Below are 20,890 nucleotides of genomic sequence, written 5' to 3'. Positions count from 1 at the left end.
ATCGGGATGTTTGAAACACTTGCAGGAATCTTTATGTAACTTACTCAGAAGAGCTGTAAGGGTCCAATTCTCAGCTCCCTTAAAAACATGGCATGATAGATAGCAGAGCTCTTCAGCCCCTGGCCTAGAGTTCTGAGCTCAGGTCAGCACATCTCAATTCCCTTCCCAGAGCAGATGTGAACAGGGGAAGGCACTCCCAGGTCTTCCGCCAAGGCTGCATTGTGAAACGTCTCCTGTTCTGCCTTCTACTCACTCTTTTCTCCTACCACCCACCAGTTTCTCTATTTCTAAATTATGCCCAACAGCAGTGACTCAAAAACCTGAATATCCTAGAACAGAAATTCTCCACGTATACAGAAATAAATCCAAGGATACCAGAATTTCATAAAAAGAGAATCTGTGGTTGGGGATTGACTACTATACATACAAATCACTGTGAGTAATACAAGTAAAAACCGCGTGATAGGGTTACCTGAATACTTGTATCATATATCTGTCATGGGCAGCCAACTCTAATAAATGTGGAAGGAGGAGGAGTGGGCATATTCTGGTATTGATGATCCTGTTTTCAGCCTAATGGTGCATTCATTTACTGTGGATGCTCTTATTAGGGCAGTTAGCATTTCAAGACACAATTTATAGAACCCGACAGTCATTAGTTCTGCTTATGTTTACTCATTTGATTAGGCTAACTGCTCTTTTTTGAGAAAAAAAATATAGTCTTTTTAGGACTGTGACCGCACACATGAAGTTGAAGACAAGGGAATGCCAATGACGATACTGCTCGTTAATTTGTTCAGCAGATTCCATTCGCATCTCTTGAGCTCCCTCCTTTGTGCCCAGCCCTGAGTTTAGGACTTTCTATTCTTTCCTTTCTGTAATAACAGCCCCTCTGGCATGGCAGTTATTCCACAACAGAGTCTTGTACAGTGGCTCAAAAGGACAGAACTACTGGCTTAGACTGGAGATCAAGGACTTGGGCCTTCCTCCCATCTCAACATAAAGCCTGCTTCTTAATGGATGCCAACTGAGAATTGAACAACACCAAGCTCCATGATTTCTATTTGACCTTGTTCATGCTAGTCACAACTCTGGGATTCAAGGTCCTCTTTAGCATAACGGAGCTGATAAAAGTACATACTCATAAGGCTGTTGTATAGTCAGCTTGGGCTGCTATTAAAAAAATACCAGTCTGGGTAGCTCAAACAACAGAATTCATTGTCTTACAGTTCTGGAGGCTGGAAGTCCAAGATCAAGGTATCAGCAGGGCTGTTTTCTGGTGAAGCCTCCGTCCTTGGTTTGCAGATGCCACCTTCTTGCTATGTCCTCACGTGGTTTTTCGTTTTTTGTGTTTTTTTTTTTTTTTGAGACAGAGTCTCGCACTGTCACTCAGGCTGGAGCACAGTGATGCGATCTTGGCTCACTGCAACCTCTGCCTCCTGGGTTCAAGTGGTTCTCCTGCCTCAGCCTCCAGAGTAGCTGGGACTACAGGCATGTGCCACCACACCCAGCCGATTTTTTTTTTTTTTTTTTTTTTTTTTTTTTTTTAGTAGAGATGGGGTTTCATCGTGTTAGCCAGGATGGTCTTGATCTCCTGACCTCGTAAGCCGCTGGCCTCAGCCTCCCAAAGTGCTGGGATTACAGGCGTGAGCCACTGTGCCTGGCCTCACATGGTCTTTTCTGTGTGCATGTACAGAAACAGCGCTCTGGTGCTTCTTTTTATAAAAACACTGGTTTAAGGTCCCACCTTTATGATCTCATTTAACCTTAATTATCTCCTTAAAGGTTTTATAACCAAATGCCATCAGAGGACATTAGGGCATTAGGCCCTATAGGGCATTAGGGCCTCAACACAGGAATTTTAAGGGAACATAATTCAGTCTATGACAGCTGTGATGATTAGATAAATTAATGCAAGTAATATACTTAGGACAATGCCTGTACATATTATATGCTTAATAAATGTTAGTAATTGTTATTATTGTCATTGTTACTGTTATTATTATTATTATTGAGGCATGATAGGCTAACATTTGAGGAATAGTGAGTGCCCAGTATTTCATGGTCAAAGTCCCCCCTGCATAAGTATATTGATGGGTTGTGTAAGGTAAGAAAGGGAATGGCCTTCATTCTATTAATAAATTCAGGTTAGTCCAGCTGTTTTCACACTCAGATCTGACAAAGGTGAGAAGACTGTATGAACACAAGAGGGCTAAATGCAATGTGGTGAGATTTTCACAAAGATTGAATTTTTGCAATAATTTTCATAAATATTGAATCCTTAAATGTTTAAATTCTGAGATTATACTTAAAAAATTTTTGTCGGTGTTAAGCTGACCTTCCTTTAATGAATGATGCACCAGTGATGGAAAATAGTTATCTTGTTTTTGTTCCGGATGCGTGTGTGTGTGTGTGTGTGTGTGTGTGTTAACATTCTTAAATCAAAAGTTTATAATAGCAACCTGACATTTTAGAGAACATTTTTGGCTGCAAAGTCTGAAGAACACAGGCTAGACTAAGGTCCAATATGGACTGGAAAATAAGAGTTTTATGTCGCAGGCCTCCATCCTCCAGATGCGTAAGTGGGATCATGTCACTACTTGGGTGTTTCCAAGTGCTTTGGCTGATGCTGAACCTGAGTCGGCCCCTCAAGCTAACATCTGGAATCAGAAGCACGTTGGCTGGGATACTCCATGCCATGCACATGTCAATGCACATGCTCATTTGTGACAAATGGCAATTAAGAAAGCCTTGTCTATGCCACACTGCATTTGACAGGAATGACTTAAAAGGAACCATCTCAGAGATAAAGCACCCCTACTTGGCCCACCCTTGATAAATTCACTGAACACCCTGTCACCACATTTCCCAAGTGAAAAAGATGGTTTCACGGAATAATCATGAGGGATTCTTCCAGCACTCACATTCTTTAATCATCTGGAAAAGTCACTCCCTGTGCTTGTGGAATAAAGCTGAAGAGCTGGCATCTGAGCCATCACATCCTGACCTAATGTGTTAAGCCTGAATTTATAATCTAAGGCGACATGCGAATCCAGACTTCCTTATTTGTGTCTCATTCCCAAGTTATTGGGAGTGAAATCTGTGTCTGACAGCCACTATCTTAGGCAAACATGTTTTCTGCTTAGCTGTAATTCTGCATGTGTGACTCCTGACCAGGGGTTTCCCAGCAGGCCCCAAAGTCATTTGCTGTTATGAATAAGCCAGTGATTCAGGCTTAAACTGTACTAATCTCAGAATTATGGGCTTCTGCTATCTAAAGCCAACATATAACACTGACACCCCCTCTCGAATCAACCTAGGTGGAGGCAGATGCTTTTGGAAGAAAGGAGCCTCAGTGAACTAAAAGAACAAAACAGGAGTAACTTGAGTAGCTAATATTTAGTGAGGGTTTTCTCTGTCCCTCAAATATGCTGGGTGTGTAACTCATCTCATTTAGTCCTCACTACAGCCCTAGGAAATAGGTTCTATTATGATCTCATTTTAGAGATGAGGACACTGAGGCACAAGTAGCCAGTGGTAGATACAGAAACATCCTTCTTGCTTTTGAATCTCTGGTGAAATAAAGTATAAAGGACCAGCTCACAATGATTCCAAAAGAAAACCGTCTTTAATTGCTCTGCTGCACTCCATTAAAGCCCACCGGCTGGGCGTGGTGGCTCCCGTCTGTAATCCCAGCACTTTGGGAGGCTGAGGTGGGCAGATCACTTGAGGTCAGGAGTTCAAACCAGCTTAGCCAACACGGTGAAACCCCATCCCTACTAAAAATACAAAAATTAGCCAGGCATGGTGGTACACACCTGTAGTCCCAGCTACTCGGGAGACTGAGGCAGGAGAATCACTTGAAACCAGGAGGTGGTTACAATTTGCTGAGATCACGCCACTGGACTGCAGCCTGGGCAACAGAGCCAGACTCTGACTCAAAAAACAAAACAAAACAAAACACACCAAGGTCCCAGGGAATAAACCAAGTCTTGTAGGGTAGTCTACTGAAAGTGGTCAAGAGTCAGAAACCAAGAGTCAGGAACTGGGAAGCCAAGTTCCATGGTGCAATAAAAAGTACTCAACAGAAAACATTACATCAGGGTGCTGGTCCACACTGGTCCAGCTGCTCCCACTCATCCACAGCTCTTTTTTGATGCCATCAAGCTATCTAACTCCAGCCATAAAGCAGACTGTGACATAACTACTCTACCTCTGCTACCTTGCTTTTCCTTTTGCCTGGGGCCACATCCTCACACCCTCCTCTTTGGCTTCTTACAGCATGCTCTCCCCTCACCCCCAGCCCCCACACTCAGTTCACTAGGCCTCTTCAAGGTTTTCCCCCCCCCATTATTCCCCTGACCACGCACACACTGGAGGCACACACCTGGATCTGCTGTGATCCCTCTAATGTGGCAAGGCTGGCTCAGTTCTGACCCCCTTGGGGCCCAGGTGAGGGCCCTTCCCTCTCTAAGGCCCGGAAGAATAGCTGATTCCCCGACCCCAGACCTTCCAGAAAGGCTTCTTGGAGAGTTTTAAATATTCTATTTGTTCCAACGTTGTCTCAGACACATCCTGGCTTTTATTCTTCCTTTGGACCCTGCCTGCTTCCACTCCTCCCTTCTCTGAAGCCCCATCCCATCCAGACTTCAAGCTGCGGAGACGGGCTCTCAGAAGGCTACTCTCAGAGTCACTGTTCACATGGGTGGTGGGATCAGCTGGGAGGGGAAGACAGCCAAGCTGCAGTGGAGCCCGCAGCTGTGGGGCCACCAAGAGGATGATCCTCACCCAGAAGAGGATCATCCAAGGCTGTTCTCAGACCTCTGTTTTCCACTGGCAATGCGGAGAGGCACAGACACAGTGAATGAAACTCAGGGTCAGGAGTTCTACTCTAGTTCCTACTTCTTCATCCTCTTTATCCCTTTAGTGAGTTTTACCATGAAAATATTACAAGGGAGAAACGCCCTATGACCACCCCAGAGTCACCCTGATCCCTTGCAGGACAGAGCATTTGATCTTCACTAGGCAAGTCCACATTCACCTAACCCTTGAGGAACCCTGGAGTCCCACCAGGAAGGTGGAGGAGGGTGCCACCCCTACTTTGCAGATGAATTGCGGGGACAGAAGGTGCAGCCATCACACAGCAGGTGGCAATATTGCTGAGAGAGTAAACACTTTCTAAAAACTTGTCCAGACTTCCATCAACCACCTGTCTATGAGGTTTTGGGTCACTGCCTATGCAAAGGGTCTAAGGAGAGACACAGATGCCCTCTGCAGATCCTTCAGAAAGCCAACACCCGGATTATAAATCATGCTGCTATAAAGACACATGCACACGTATGTTTATTGCGGCACTATTCACAATAGCAAAGACTTGGAATCAACCCAAATGTCCATCAGTGACAGACTGGATTAAGAAAATGTGGCACATATACACCATGGAATACTATGCAGCCATCAAAAAGGATGAGTTTGTGTCCTTTGTAGGGACATGGATGCAGCTGGAAACCATCATTCTCAGCAAACTATCGCAAGAACAGAAAACCAAACACCGCATGTTCTCACTCATAGGTGGGAACTGAACAATGAGATCACTTGGACTCGGGAAGGGGAACATCACACACCGGGGCCTATCACGGGGAGGGGGGAGGGATTGCACTGGGAGTTATACCTGATGTAAATGACGAGTTGATGGGTGCTGACGAGTTGATGGGTGCAGCACAGCAACATGGCACAAGTATACATATGTAACAAACCTGCACGTTATGCACATGTACCCTAGAACTTAAAGTATAATAAAAAAAAAAAAAAAGAAAGCCAACACCCCTCACAGGGGCCCCAACCAATGAGATCCCAGGTCCTGATATGGAGGTCCAAAAACATGGCTAGTCCTCTGCTTTGCACATGCAGCAGGGTGGGGAAGACGCTCATAGCTAAGCTTCTGACTCCCTGCAGTCTCTCAGGCACTCTGCCCTGCTCCCCTTCACCTCCATTTCCCTTCTTGCTCTAAAACAGCACTCCTGCCTCCCCAACAAGGCCCCTCTCCTGAGGAGATCCTCTGGCCAGTGGATGAGTCTGAACCCAGATGGCGAGAGAGAATTAGCATTGAGCCCCACTGAGCCAAGAAGGGAACTGAAGAGGTGAATATTTTACACCTGTAATTAGTCACACATGCAGAACTGTGCTCACAACTAGTTGCACCTGCAAGTGGTTAATTGCTAAATAGCAAATGCAATTAAGCACTTACACATTATCTCCAGGATGAAAGTTGCCAACACAGTAGTCACTAGCATATGCATGATCATGCACACATAGACATATACACACATGCATATACAGGGGTACAAACATACTCCCCGATGAAGGAGTGAACACAGACAAAGCAATTCAACCTGTGAGGCTGGAGACTGAAAGACACTAAGGGAGGCCTCTTTATTAAGACGTTTAGCAGCTGCGTTATTACATGAATCCAGGTTACTCCAAGCCTTATATCGATATATAGGACACAGTCTAAGACTCCAGCACCAGATAAGAACAGCATGGGATTGCAGATTGTCCTTTTGATAAGGACAGAGTAATCGTGGAAAACAAATTGAACCTGGGCACGCAGGGTCAGGTTGCAGAAAAAGCCAGTGCTTTCAGGCCTCACTGACTGTTGTTGATCCCCGATGTAAACCATTATTTAACTGCACAGGACAGAGGCTAGTCATAATTGCTATATTCACAGTTATTTTTTTTTTAATCTGAAAATATCTCTTTGGAAAGTAACACACAAAATCAGAGAGTGACCTTTAAAAACTCTGTTTAATGCCTCCTTTGTAGCCCTTTCTTCCTTCCTCCAGTTTCTTCGAGCTGTGATACTGACTTGTCATATTTTTCAAAAATATTTCCTTTTTAGCAGCCGAGTGAGGAGGAATACATCTGTGTATTTAATTGTGGTTGGTTCAGACGTGGTAGACTGAAGAACCTCTTCAGCGGTAATGAGACGTGCTGAGGCACAGAACTGGTAGACTGAGGGACAAAACTGATGATCAGGTTATGAGAGCAATGCCAACGATTTGCATAACACCTTTCTTCAGGATACGAGCATTTGCCTGCCTTCTCGTGCAGGGACACACCACCTCACTGGCAAGATTTGCATTCCATGTGAAAAGAATCAGCTCCTCTCTCCTCCTCCTTCACTCCTCCTTCTTTTTCCTTCTTTGCTTTTCTCTATTCTCCCTTTCTTCTTTCCCTCTCTCCTTCTCTCCCTCCCTTATTCATTCATCAAAAAAGAATCCAATGATCAGAAATCACTGGATGATTTCTGCCTTCTAAGCCCTCACAGTACAACTGCAGAGGATAATCTTTGTCTGTTTGTTGTTTCCAGGTCTATGATTTAGAGAAAAAAATTGTGTGAGCATTAAAGATAAGTGTAATGTAGCCATTGAAGAGTAAGGACTTGGACTCGGAAAGTCCAAATTTAAATCTCAATTCTGCCACCTTGTAGCTCTATGACATTGAACAAGCAACTTAACCCCTGTGAGGTTAAACTTACTCATTTGTAAATGGCATAATATAGCCTACCACTCAAAGCTGCAGTGTGGGTTAAATTAGACTTAGAAAATTATCTGGCTTATTGTAAGAGCTCAATAATAACTAAATATTAATAATAATTATGCTCCAGCATCAAGGACATGTTGTCAAGGAAGAATCCATTAATACTGGCTGTCTTCACGGAGAGTCCAGCTATAGCCTGGAAAAACTGGACAGATTTTGAACGACTTCAGCAAAATTATTAACTTCTCCAAAGAACATTTCTATCTCCATATGCTTAGCACCTAAAGCCATACCTGGGCACAGGGTGGGTACTCACTAAACATTTGATAAGTGGGTGGGTGTGTGCAGAGATGCATGCAGGCATGGATGCAGAGATAAAAATGTGGAGAAGAAAAAAAGAATGACAGCTTGTGGTTGTCATGTGGTACTCAATGCAATTTGCCATTTTTTTCTAGCTGTATTCCAGGTATATGGTAAAACTATACTTTCTGGCCATTTTGAGGTGGGATTAGACCATAAGTTTAGCTCTGGACAGTGAGTTGTAAATAGAAGTAGTATGTGTCACTCCTGAACCAGGACATTTAATGCCAATCCAAGACCCTCTAGTGCTCCCTTTCCTTCTGCCAAATGACTACCAGTGACATGGAATGACACCTGCCTACCCTTGATGAACATGCAAGATGAGGGAGAGGTAAATTTGTGCTGTTTTAAGGCATTAAGAGTTGGGGAATGTTTGTTATTGCAACACAACCTAGCCCCCGCTGACCAGTACAGGTACCGTGAATCATGATGATCTAATGACAAAATCTAGCATGGCCAGAGTGCTGGTAAGAGGAGTACCATGTGGGAAATGAGGTATAAAAGGTTATTTGGGGCCACCTTTGTCTACCAAGAATAAAGCAGATGGGAATCTGTGTTTCAGGAGACCCCAGTGTGTTAGCAATGCTTTGGTACAACAAATATGACCCTGTAAGGTCTGATACTCTGCTTGCCCTGTGCTTATCTCCCCTGATTAAGGCTTGAAGGAGAGGAACTTGCTGAGCTCATGGATAAAGTGCCTTGAATTCCCAGGAATCTGTTTCTTTGGCTTCTCCTCACTCACAGAGGTTCTTAGTGCCTTTATTCTGAAGGATTATGGCAGATGAAATATTGTCCCTCCAAGGTGATACAATGTTATGACTCATGAGCAGCAAACAGAGAATCCTCAAGCCTTATAATACTTAAGCCCCTAGTGTAGCCTGGTGCCAGGTAACTCATCTTACATGAAGACACACAAGCATTGAGTATTTATCTCCAGCAAAGGATGGCAAGAGTCACCTCTTCTCTGACCTGGTATGCCAAGGAGAACTAAATGGAACAATCTGTCAGGCCTCTCTTCTCATGTGGATGGAGAAATCTAGAGCCCATTGCTAGCACGGCTCTCTAGATCTCTAGAGATTACCTTGCTCGTTTCCTTTCTTCTAGATAGCACTGTACATATAGCAATCTAGTCCGAAGAGAAACAGTCTCTTGTGAGTGTAAGGAAAGGCTTCAAATTCTTGACACTCTTCCCATTGGGAAGTGGTATCTGTCTCTTCCTTTTGGATCTGGCTGGGCTTGTGACTTCTTTAACCAATGGGGTATGGCAGAAGTGATCATATGTGACTTCTGAGACTAAGTCATAAAAGCCATAAGGCTTTTTCCTTCTTCACTGGAACAGTCTCCTTTAGAATCCTGGAGCACTGCATAAGAAATCCAATTGCACTGAGACCACCATGCTATGAGGAAGCCCAAGTCACATGGAGAGGGCATATGTGAGAGCTCCAGTCAACAGTCTCAGCTGAGTTCTGCCTTCTGGTCATCTCAGTCCAGGTACCATGCATGTGATAAGTCTCTGGATGATTCCATCTCCCGGCCATTCAAATTTTGCAGCTGAGGCCCTAGATATAATGAAGCAGAGATAACTCATTCCTGTCATGCCTGTCAAAAACTACCACTGAGGTGTTTTACTATGCAGCAATTGGTAATAAAAACACAATCTTTCCAGTTAAGGTCTCCAGCAGTGCAATGTGGGATAACCCAAATAACTTTTGCATTTTGGCCTCAAAGTAACAACAACAACAACAAAAATACGATTAAGGGAGAGAGGGTCTAGACACAAATACCACCTATAACCATGTACTGACTAGATGGTCATGGGTTGGTCATTCAAGCACTCTTGTTTCCATTTTCTTTCCTTCTACAAAACAAAGAAAATCATCATCAGAGTACAGATGCTCCTCGGCTTACAATGGGTTGCTCCTGATCAACCCATTATAAGCTGAAAATGCATTTAATACACCTAACATCATAGTTTAGTCTATATGGTTTCTACTGAAATACATATTACTTTTGCGCCATTATAAAATTGAAAAATCGTAAGTTGAACCATTGTAAGTTGGAGGCCATCTGTGGTAACTCCCTTATAAGATTGTTTAAAAAGCAAATGGGAATGCGCAACTTGCTTAGCCCCGTACAAACGCTCACTGTTGCTGTCAATAGAGTGAAAGAAGCCCTTTCTAAAATGCCTTCTTGAAGTGAAGACCATACTCTGAAGCTATTTATGGGGAATGGAATGACTTTCAAACACATACACAGGCACATCCTTGGCTGCTTTTCTAAAGACGACGGATTCCTTTGGAATAAAAATCTAAAGTTACAGAAAGAACTGAAACGTACCAATCTGGTTGGCCTTTTCTTCCCCCCTTTGAACATGCTCCTTTACCAAAGTTTAAGAATTACACAATAGCTTCCAAAGATCTAATCACTCGATTTCTTCTTCTTAATATTCCAAGTTAAAAATAGTTCAAGTACACTTCTCTGTCAGTCAAATCACAAGGTAGAAGACACTGTACCATTCTAAATATAAGGTGAGAGTAATTCCTTCCCCAAAGAAAAATCTTCCAACATCTTGATTTTGTCTCCTTGGAAGCTTTTATAAGCCACATTATAAGGTCAGAAATCCTAAGTGTTTGCCTGGTTTTGGGATGCCAGACCCCAAGGCCCCTGGCCCCACCCTCCATGAGGACAACATCATCGAGGAGAAAACCCAAGAAAGCTGGTCCTATTTTACTCCTCTGAAGCCAGATGGCAGTAGTGTTGCCACCTCTCACCTTACTGGGTAGGTCCCACAATGTTCTCTCATTCATTCCACACACCTGTGGTGAGTTTCTCATAATAGCCCCACCATGCTAGGGGCCAGAGCCACAGGAGCAACCTGGAGGCCGTCCTGCCACAGCTCACAGTCTCGTGGGAGGACCAGGCAAGAACACTCTGCCTGTCCAATGCAACCAATGACACTGAAGTCAGATGCTCAAAAAGCACTGAAGACACTGAAGCAAGAGCTACTGCATGCTGTTGAGAGTGGAAGACAGGGAAGGCTTAGTAAGGCTGAACTGTTTCAGCAGACCCGGAGTTGTGCCATCTGAAAGGAAAGAGAAGGGAAATCCAGGAAGAGGAAAGAGTGTGTAGGTGACATTGGAGCATGAAAGACCAGACTCAGTTCTGGGAACCCCTTAGCACTGAGTGGCCAGACACTTAAAGTGGGGCTGCAGGAGATGAAGCTAGAGAGGAGGGGTGGGGGCAGATTGCTAAATGCCCTGGTGCTAAGGCAGGGTTTTCAGACTTTCTAATGGGAGTAATGAAGATGTCTAAAGAAGAGTCTCCCATAGGTGGACAGGACCAGCTTTACTTTTTGGGAAAATCCCTGGAGCAACCATGTGGAAGATGCTCTGAGGGGCCAGGGCAGGATCCAGGAAGACCAGAGAGGGCCCAACTACAGTGGCTTAGGGTAGGGGCAACAGAGAGAAAGGGAAGGTTGAGCTCTTCTACAGTGGAATGAATAGGACTTGGTAACTCAATGGCTTGCAGGAGTGGAGGGCTTCTGAGGGAAGAAAGGGAAAACTTGGATCTCCAATTTTTGAGGCTCCACAAGCAAGTCACCTGCTTCCTCAGAGGGGATGGATGCAGAGGAGGCTGTGTGAGTGTGGCAGAAATGCCAGGATCCTCCAATGTCAATCCTGCTGTCTAAGGATCCTCCAAAAAGGCCTGGACGCTGTGGAAAGAAAAACAGAATGTATGGCATCAGGCAAATGCCTCCTTCCATTCTCTCCTTCACAGGTAGAACCAGGGCTGGGGTGGCAGAAGGCTCTGGTGTCAGCTCTGTTACAGGGCTTAAGGTGGTTTCCAACATCTCCTGGGGTCAGGCCTCTACTTCTATCCCTCTGTGGAGCAACCCGTGGGCCCTAGGGGTGTTTTAGGGGAATAGAAGAATCCATCCTCCCAACGACGGAGGGGGCGGGAGAAGAAGCTGAGAAGGAAGGCAGAGGGGAGGACGCTGAAGGAAAGTCACAGAAAACAAAGGAGCACCCTCTACACACAGATGGAAAACCAAAGCAGGCACTTCACCAGGAGCAAGTCAGGGGGCCCAGGTGACACTTGGCCCTGGAGAAGACTGAATGTGGTCAGCATGGCAGGAGAAATGGAGGCAGGGGATGTGGAGAAAAAGGGACAAACAAGGATGTCCTGGCCACTAAAGGAAAGTCTGCCAGATACATTCTTGGCCTTTCTAACTTTCTTGAAATGAAGGTGTGTAAATGAAGGAACAGGTATTTGGGGGTAGTCTGCCATGGCATGGGCTCTAGAGGGAGAATCAAAGGAATGCAGGATGCAGGAGTCCATTCTTGGTGAAGATGGATTTTCTGCAGGTCCATCCACCCCTTCTAGAGCACACTTTTGCTGAAAGGCCACAGGCCTGGAGCTAGATTTTCCAAGGCATTCTCCTTCACATCCCAGGCCACTCGCGACAGTGGTGGCGCCTTGCGAAGTGTGAAGCACAAGCTGGAAGTCCACACAAGTGCCTCCTCTAGTGTGTGTTGTGGCTGGTTTGGAGGCTTCAAGCACCTCTACTCCTCCGTTCTGCTAAGCTGTGACGGTGAAAATGCAGATGGAGAAGCTACAAAGACGTTCCTCCTGTGTGAAAACATCCTCAAGGAAGTTTCAGAATTTTTCCTCAGCTTTATTGAGGTAAAATTGTCAAATAAAAATTGTCAGAGTTTGAATGATGAACTGGGTTTCAAGTAGAAATGAATGCCCTCTAGCACCTACATTTCCAAGGAGAAGGCAGAACCCCAAAGTTCAAGGCCACAAAGTCTCCACCTACTGGGAGGCTAGGTGCAAGAGATTTATCTGAGCTGCTGTTTCTATTAGGATGGTCGTTTTTCTTAGGGCTTTTGATCCAGAGTTCTGCAGGTGTTGAAGGACAAGCCCTAACCTTTTTTATTTCTTTAACCCCATAAGCACTGCTATTTGGAGTGCAGTTTTGCATACAAGGTTGTTTATGGAAGTATATGTGGCATCACAGAAGAAACGTTTGGGCCATGATGGATGTTATAGATGCACAGAGGAGGAGATGGGGCGACGCCTGGAGAAAGTGAGCCCTAAGCTGAGATGCAACACCAGAGAAGCTCGCTAGATAAAAAGGGGAGCAAGAAGGTTTCAAACCAAAGAAGACAAACTGTGCTGCAACAAAATTAGATTTATCTTTGATGATATTAGAAAGTTAGCAAGCAGGCCAAAGGTTTCCTGTCATCTCAGTTTGGTTTGATCACCTTTCAACTTCCCGGTGAATTGACCCTGCCTGGTGCTGCCCGTACAGAGTCAGGTGAGGAGCTGTTCTCCTGCATTTGCCAGGGGGCTGCCAGGCTGCAGTGCAAAGGAGCTGTTGCATCCATCCCATCCTGCTCTTGGCCCCTCCTCTCTGCTCTTGCCCTGGAATCTTTCAGATGACATCTGTGCCTGCTCCTCTCCTAGCTGCTCCCATAGATCTTTGAATTCATATAGGGGAATGGCAGTCCCAGTTAATGGCTGCAGAACCTGGCAAGAGCAGAAGTGTGTGTGTGGATCTGACCTGGTGACAACTAACTAACCCATACAGAGGGCCTGAAATACTCCATTCAGGGCCCAGGCCATGGCAGACTCCCCCTAAGTGCCTGTTCCGTCTTGCATTCTGTTAATCCACCCACCTCTGGCTATGGGTGTCAGGACCTGCAGCCACATATCATCTTATTTCTCTGTCTTTATTTCCCTTTCATCCAATATCCTCATCTAGTGGCTTGATTCTGTTCTTTTGTTTTTACATGTCTGGCCCCATCTCCAGAAGATTTAATGTGGCCAACATGTGTGCACATGTATGCATCTGCACACGCCCTTTTGGAAGCAAAATGTTGTCTTTCTCGCCCCCACTCTGCCCTCTTAAATCTTTCTATTATTCTATCTTTATGAAGAGTAAAAAAAAAAAAAAAAAAAACACTCTCCTTCACTAGCTTTAACCTATTCCTATAATGACTTCCCATCCATAAAGTGAGATGTAAATCATGTGACCTGCCTCCTGAGGTTATTGGTAAGATTAAATGAGATCATGTAAGCAAAGTCGTCAGTACAGGACCAGGCAGTACATTGGTGTCAGGTGTTGGGTCAGTATGTGCTACATGAGGGGCTAGGGGAGACAGGCCTGGGAGGCTGTCTCTGATGCCAGAGTAGCAGAGTATCAGGAGCTGTGGCCCCCCGCAGCAAATTCCCACCACTATTCTTCCCCGCAAGCCTGCCCTTCACTCCCAAACAGCCTTTAGCATTTCTGTTTTGACTTTGCTCACTCTCTGTGCATGCTCTTTAGCCTTACCCAGAAATCCACCCCAGTTCTGCATCCCCCAACCTGCCCAAGGCTCTCTGCCACCAAACCCAGGCCTGCAAAAGGGATGGCAACCCTGATCTCAGCTCATTAGATATGGCATCTCAGGTCCCTGAGCTCTCTGACTCCCCAGAAAAGAGTTTCCAACATCGACTCCCTAACTCAATAGAACGAAGTCAACAGCTTTGGAAACAGCCTTCTTCCTACATTTAAAAATAAGATCATGAAAAGTGCCCCAGAAAAATCAATGCCGGCTTTTTAAAACTCCAAATCAATATGATGTGTGAAAGTTCTCATTAAGAGAGAGGTGGGGGAGGTCAGAGAAGCAAGGAGAATCAACAGGGAAGAGATGGAGAGAGGGGAGGAACAAAGAGAGACACAGGGAGGATGGGTGGTGGCAGGGAGGGGAGAGGAGAAGGAAGAAGGACACGGAGGTGCAAGGCACAGGAGCAGCTCAAGCAGGAAGGGTGTGCTGAGAGCCCCGCCCCTGCAGGAAACAGGGAAACGCTGCCAGGGATCAGAGATGAAGTCATGGGACTGCGGACTGCTTCAGGGAGCTCACAGTCTGACTCAAGGACTTGGGAAACAAAAGGGCAAAGAGGAAAGAAACAGGCAATATGCCGAGGCAGGTGCCAACAAGAGGCCATTAGGATGTCAGCTGGCACTGGAGTAGGAAATCAAAAACTCTTCACAGAAGAGGTAGAGTTTAGGCAAGGCTTGAGGAAGGTTTGATGAGATTCACAATTTAAACTGCTGGCGTTGAAGAGGTGGGGCGGAGGTGGGGACACAGCACGCTATGCATGCAAGATGGAAAATAATAACAGCTAATACATACTGAATGCTCTCTGAGGGCCAGCAGTGTTTTAGGCACCTTACAAGCATTAATTCACTCAATTCCCATACCACCCTAGGAAGTAGATTACTATCATTCCCATTTTACAACAAGGAAACCAACGCACAGAGAGGTAAAGTAACTTACCCAAGGTCATACAGCCAGTAAGTGGCAGCACCAGAGTTCCAACCCAGGCAGTCTGGCTCCAGAGTCTACACTCTTAAACAAACTGGGTTTGGGGCCTGTGTGTGTGTGTGTGTGTGTGTGTGTGTGTGCACGCAGCACGCATGCATCCTTGAATGCTTACCTGTTACTCAGTCTTGGATTCAGGAAGATGTATCTGTGGTTACAGGGTGTGGTTAGAGACCACTGTGACTGGATAAAGGCTAAAGGCAGAGGAATGGGATATTCCCCCAGCCCAGATGCAGCTCTATATCACTCCACAGCACTCTCTGAAGACTTGCCTTCCAGGCAAATCACCAACTTCCTGCTGGCCTTTGGGTCATCTCTCCTGCAGACATGCTCCTCTTGTTTTTCCAGGTCAGACAAAACTTCTCAGCATTTCCCTAAAGGAATAAGGTACACTCTCCAGGCCAGGCCTTGAATCCTGCAGCTGCAGAGGTTTTCTCTAGGATTGAGTATTCCAGAAATGCTTTCTCCCAAGGCTTTTTGACAAGCCTTACCCTATCCCACTCCTACCAACTCTGGGCATTTTAATTCTGCTCACATAATTTATTTTTTAATACTAGAAGACAGGCCAAGCGCGGTGGCTCACGCCTGTAATCCTAGCACTTTTGGAGGCCAAGGCAGGTGGATCACCTGAGGTCAGGAGTTCAAGACTAGCCTGGCCAGCATGGCGAAACCCCGTCTCTGCTAAAAATACAAAAATTGGCCAGGCATGGTGGTGCATGCCTGTAATTCCTGCTACTTAGGAGGCTAAGGAGAAAGAATCGCTTGAACCCAGGAGGTGGAGGTTGCAGTGAGCCAAGATCGTGCCACTGCACTCCAGCCTGAGCGACGGGAGTGAGACTTCATCTCCAACAACAACAACAACAACTACAAAGACTAGAAGACAGACAAGGAGCACTTCCGCTCAGCTCCTCTCCCACTGCCAGACCTACCATTGGTTGCCATAATAAAGAAGCAGGGGGCATCTCTTCCAGGTTGAGCCAGAAACTTGCTTTGGACCTTGTTGGTCAACCCTGCCCTTCACTATCAGGTTCCTACTGTCCCCATCCCTGAAGAAGGCAAGGGAGCCAGTGAATATAGCCAGAGAAAGCAATCCTGTTGTTGTGTGTCTGCCCTTGGAAAGGGCTGAAGACTTGAGGCTACACGGTGTGCCACAGCTGGAGCTCCTGCAGGAGGACACATTCCCCACACCCAAGAAAGGTAAGTAACTGTGCCAGATTTATCTATGGTCTGAACCAGACTCCAATGCCTTATTGCTCAACACCTATCCAGGCTGTGGAGGGAGCAAGAAGGGAAGCCAGGTCAAACCCCCTAGGCCAGAGGTGGGCAGCTGAGGCCCAACCTGGGGTGTGCAGGAGCACAACGGACATACCTCTGTCAGAGCTGCCCACCCACCCAGACTCTGGGGCCAAATAGGGTTGTCACAACAAGGCAGGAAGGCCATTTGACCTGCTCCCATTCAAGAAAGGCCTCAAATTCACACTGAGTGAAATACACTCACAGGACTGAAATGAGAAGTCCATCCACAACTTCAAACTGTGTCCCATTATCCAACCAGCCTGCCTCTTGGGCCATGTGCATGTATACATTTTATACATCTGGCAAGTCTCTTCTTGCAGTATAACACACAGTATTGCGATTTTTGTGTTAAAAGTATTTGTTTGTTGAACACAAATACTACTGCAATTTTTGCAACCCTGCTTTGACATTACCTCTTTAATATACATTATATAGCCGGGCGTGGTGGCTCACGCCTGTAATCCCAGCACTTTGGGAGGCCGAGGTGGGCGGATCACAAGGTCAGGAGATCGAGACCATGGTGAAACCCCGTCTCTACTAAAAATAGAAAAAATTAGCCGGGCGCAGGGGCGGGCGCCTGTAGTCCCAGCTACTCGGGAGGCTGAGGCAGGAGAATGGCGTGAACCCGGGAGGCGGAGCTTGCAGTGAGCCGAGATTGCGCCACTGCACTCCAGCCTGGGCGACAGAGCGAGACTCCGTCTCAAAAAAAATATATATATATATACATTATATACATTTAACATATATTTTATATTCATAATACATATATAATATATATTACCTCTTTAATATATGTTATATAAAAGATATATAATATACTTATATATTTATATACAAATTTCTATAAACACATATATGATATATATTTATATATATACACACACACACACACACACACACACTCTTAGAGAAAGACCCCAAGATCCAGATGCTCTTTGTACAGTTAAGAAGCCCCACATGCAGCACTGACTCATAGCAAGGATGCTCTGACGGAGAAGGAAAAGAAGGGGAAGGAAGGGAAAAGGACAGGTGAAGAGAGACTGCCTCTTCTCTTAGGGGAGCCCTGGGAGGCAGGTGTGGCCATGAGGACTGGTCCACACAGGGGAGAGGCAACTCGCAGACACGCTAGTTTCTGTTTCTGATCTGTAATTAAGACCTTCATTTAAGGAAGACATTTCAGCCAGCTCTGCTTGGGCTTCTTTTCTGTGAATTATTGTAAGTGTTAATGGGAGTCTTCATTAAAGTATCATTTAAGAAATATTACAAGTTAAGTTCCTCTCACCCTCATAGGTCTGATGACTAAAAATCAGCAGCTCCTCCCATTGAACTGAAACAAATTTATCAAAAAAGAATATTAGCCAACTTGGTCAATCCAGTGCTGAAAATGAGATGGAAACAGAAGATAACATGAGTTTGCTTTTCTGAGAACAAACATAGTATGTGACCCAATTTCAAACAGACCAGGAGCCTTAGCTGTTCAGAGATAATCAAAGAATAGGGCTGTTTGACAGGATCTGCTGAACCTGCAGGGCATCCTGCTGGGGTGGGAGATGGGATGGTATCTAAAGGGACTAGCGTCCCTGCATTGAGGAAGGAGAAGGACCAGCAACCTCTGCAAATGCTTCACACCAGCCCTCACCAGTCAGGGCCTGCCTCTCATCCTATTCCCATCAGTGCCCCCTGCACTACAAATAAACACTGACATTAAGAACAGTGTGCTCGCTGTGCAGAGGCAGTCCAGCTGCCCTTGCTCCATCCACCCTTCCATCCAGACTGTTGTCCCTAAGCTCCTCCTACAAATTCCAGAGCAGACCCCAGGGAGACGGCATGTCACACATCCACTCTACCTACTACTGGAAAGACCAAGGGCAAAATGATGCCACTGGTGAGGAATGTAAATTGGAACTCAGGGTAAGGTCAGAATGAAGAGGAGGAGCTCCATTTGCAGGGAACAAGAATCCACTAAGCCCACTCCCAGTTCATTTAATCTGCCTATTTTCTTCTGGTCTCTCTGTATCTTTGTGCTGTTTGCATCTCAGATTCCCTGGGCCCCACACTTGATAAGTTAAGCCTCACTGTTGGAGTTGAAGCACTGTTAGCCAGTTGAAAGCTTCCATTCTAGCCAACTTTGCCTCCTAAACAGCTCTCCCCTCCATCCTGCCCACCACCTCATCTATGAGTCACTTCTAACACCCAGGATTGAGGGCTGATTAGAATTTAAGATTATTTTCCCAGGGCATTAGAGCACTTCCTTTCTTTCAAGAGGTATCGGGGTGAAAAAAGGATAAAGCTTATATTTCAAGGAACAAATAATTTAAGACTGAGGAGGAAAATGGTTTAACTGTTTATGTTCTTATTAGCCTCATTCAATATGGTAGGCAGGTGGGTGAGAGAAGAGCTTCAGAGTATTAACTGTGACAAACCTGTTTCGCCTGATGAACATGTGAGACAGAGTCCAGCTCGCATCTGATAGTTGCTGCTGGCCTTGGAGCCTCAGCAACTGTCCCTACACTGTGGATCTCGGAAACTGTATGGCCTAGGGGACTCCAGCCTCTTCATTCTTCAAATGCGTGCTAATCACTCAGGATACATCAGTTAACAAGCAGACCCCTTCCCTACATACACACACACATACACACTGAAATACCTCTGCCCTCGTAAAGCCTACATACTAGTGAGGAAAGACAGATAATACACATCATAAATCAGTAAAGCTTACATGATAGTAAGTGCCATGAAGTAAGACAAAGCCATGGAGGGAGACGGGAGGCTGCTGAAGGTGATTCACACTGGGAGTAGTGGTCAGGGGAGGGCTCCTGAGAACATAATATTCAAGTAAAGGCTTGGAAAAAGTGAAAGAGCCACTTATACAGCTCTCTCCATGTTGAAATAACTGGACATCATAGGCAAAATGATGATAAAATGAACTGTATACCTTCAACAAAAATTAACTCAAATTGATTATAGACCTAAATGTAAAACATAAAACTAAAACTTTAGAAGACAGCAGAGAAGAAAATCTTTGTGCCAAGGTTAGGCAAAGAATTATTGAATTTGATCTGGCTCAGGTGAAAAATAATTGGTTAGATAAACTTGAACATATGGATTAACTGGACTTCATCAAACTTTAAAATGTTTGCTTTGTGAAAGACATTATTAAGAGAATAAAGAGATAAGTTACAGACTGAAAGAAAATATTTGCAAATCACATATTCAATAAAAGGACTTATATCCAAAATATATGAGGAACTCTTGAAACTTGAAAGAAAGACACCAACGCAAACAACCTAATTGAAACTTGGGCAAAAACCTAGAACAGACACTTCACAAAAGAGGATAAACATAAACAGATGGCAACAAGCACATGAAAGATCATCAACAGCATGATTTACTAGAGAAATGCAAATTAATATCACCATGAGATACCATGATGCACATAGTAGAATAGCTAACATTAAAAAATACTGATAATACCAAGTGCTGCCAAGGAGGCAGAACAACTGAAACTCTCAAACTGACGCTAATGGTAATGGAAAACGGTATAGGCACCCTGAAAAATGATCTAGCAGTTAAATATACAATTTCCATATGACCCAGTAAGTCCTTGCCTGGGTATTTGCCCTAAAGAAATGAAAATGTATGTCCTCTAGTTATAATCAAAAATTGGAAACAATCCACACTCTCTTTGACAAGCAAATGGATACACAAATTATGGTACATTCATACAATGAAATACTACTCAGCAATTAAAAGCAACAAACTATTACTACATGATACAATTTAAATGAGTCTCACAGGCATTATGCTGAGTGAAAGAAGCCAGTCTCAAAAGATTGCCATAATGCATCATTTCATTTAAAAAGACAATACAATCATAATGAAAAACAAATCACTGGTTGCCCTGGGGGTGGAGGATGGAAAAAGAGGCGACTATAAAGGGGTAGCAGAAAGGAGCTCTTGGTATCCCAATTGTGATACTGATTACACAAATCTATGCATGTATCAAAATTCATAAAACTGTCTACTTAAGTCAAGAAGTCAAATTTTTTGTATTATAACTTTTAAAAATAGAATTTAGAGTCACAAAAATTAAAAAACATTAACAAAAAAACAAGTTAATCTTGCAGTAACAAACTGGACAACCCGTAGCATTTATGACTAGATGGATGGCTTCCACTATCTTCAGGGGCTCTACTTTAAAACATTTTATCTATCTATGAACCAGATCATGTTGCCTAAGCCTTCTTGATATTTACTGGATCTCTTTAAATTTTTTACGTTCTTCCCACAGTTCATATATGGTTCAAACAAAGATAGACAGAAAA

At 44.6% G+C, this 20,890-nt stretch overlaps 2 protein-coding genes across 3 annotated transcripts in view; one reads left to right on the top strand and one right to left on the bottom strand.

Annotated features, from left to right (window-relative positions):
- ANAPC13 (anaphase promoting complex subunit 13) overlaps positions 1 to 20,890 on the top strand; it is a 1,014,760-nt gene that overhangs the window by 512,099 nt on the left and 481,771 nt on the right. The gene's annotated exons all lie outside the window — the stretch shown is intronic.
- The window catches only part of EPHB1 (EPH receptor B1), a 456,164-nt gene that overhangs the window by 262,702 nt on the left and 172,572 nt on the right, over positions 1 to 20,890 (bottom strand). The gene's annotated exons all lie outside the window — the stretch shown is intronic.

The sequence above is a fragment of the Macaca thibetana genome, chromosome 2, assembly GCF_024542745.1.
Source record: "Macaca thibetana thibetana isolate TM-01 chromosome 2, ASM2454274v1, whole genome shotgun sequence".
In the NCBI taxonomy this organism is placed as follows: Eukaryota; Metazoa; Chordata; class Mammalia; order Primates; family Cercopithecidae; genus Macaca; species Macaca thibetana.
This window is presented reverse-complemented; position numbering and strand designations above follow the sequence as displayed.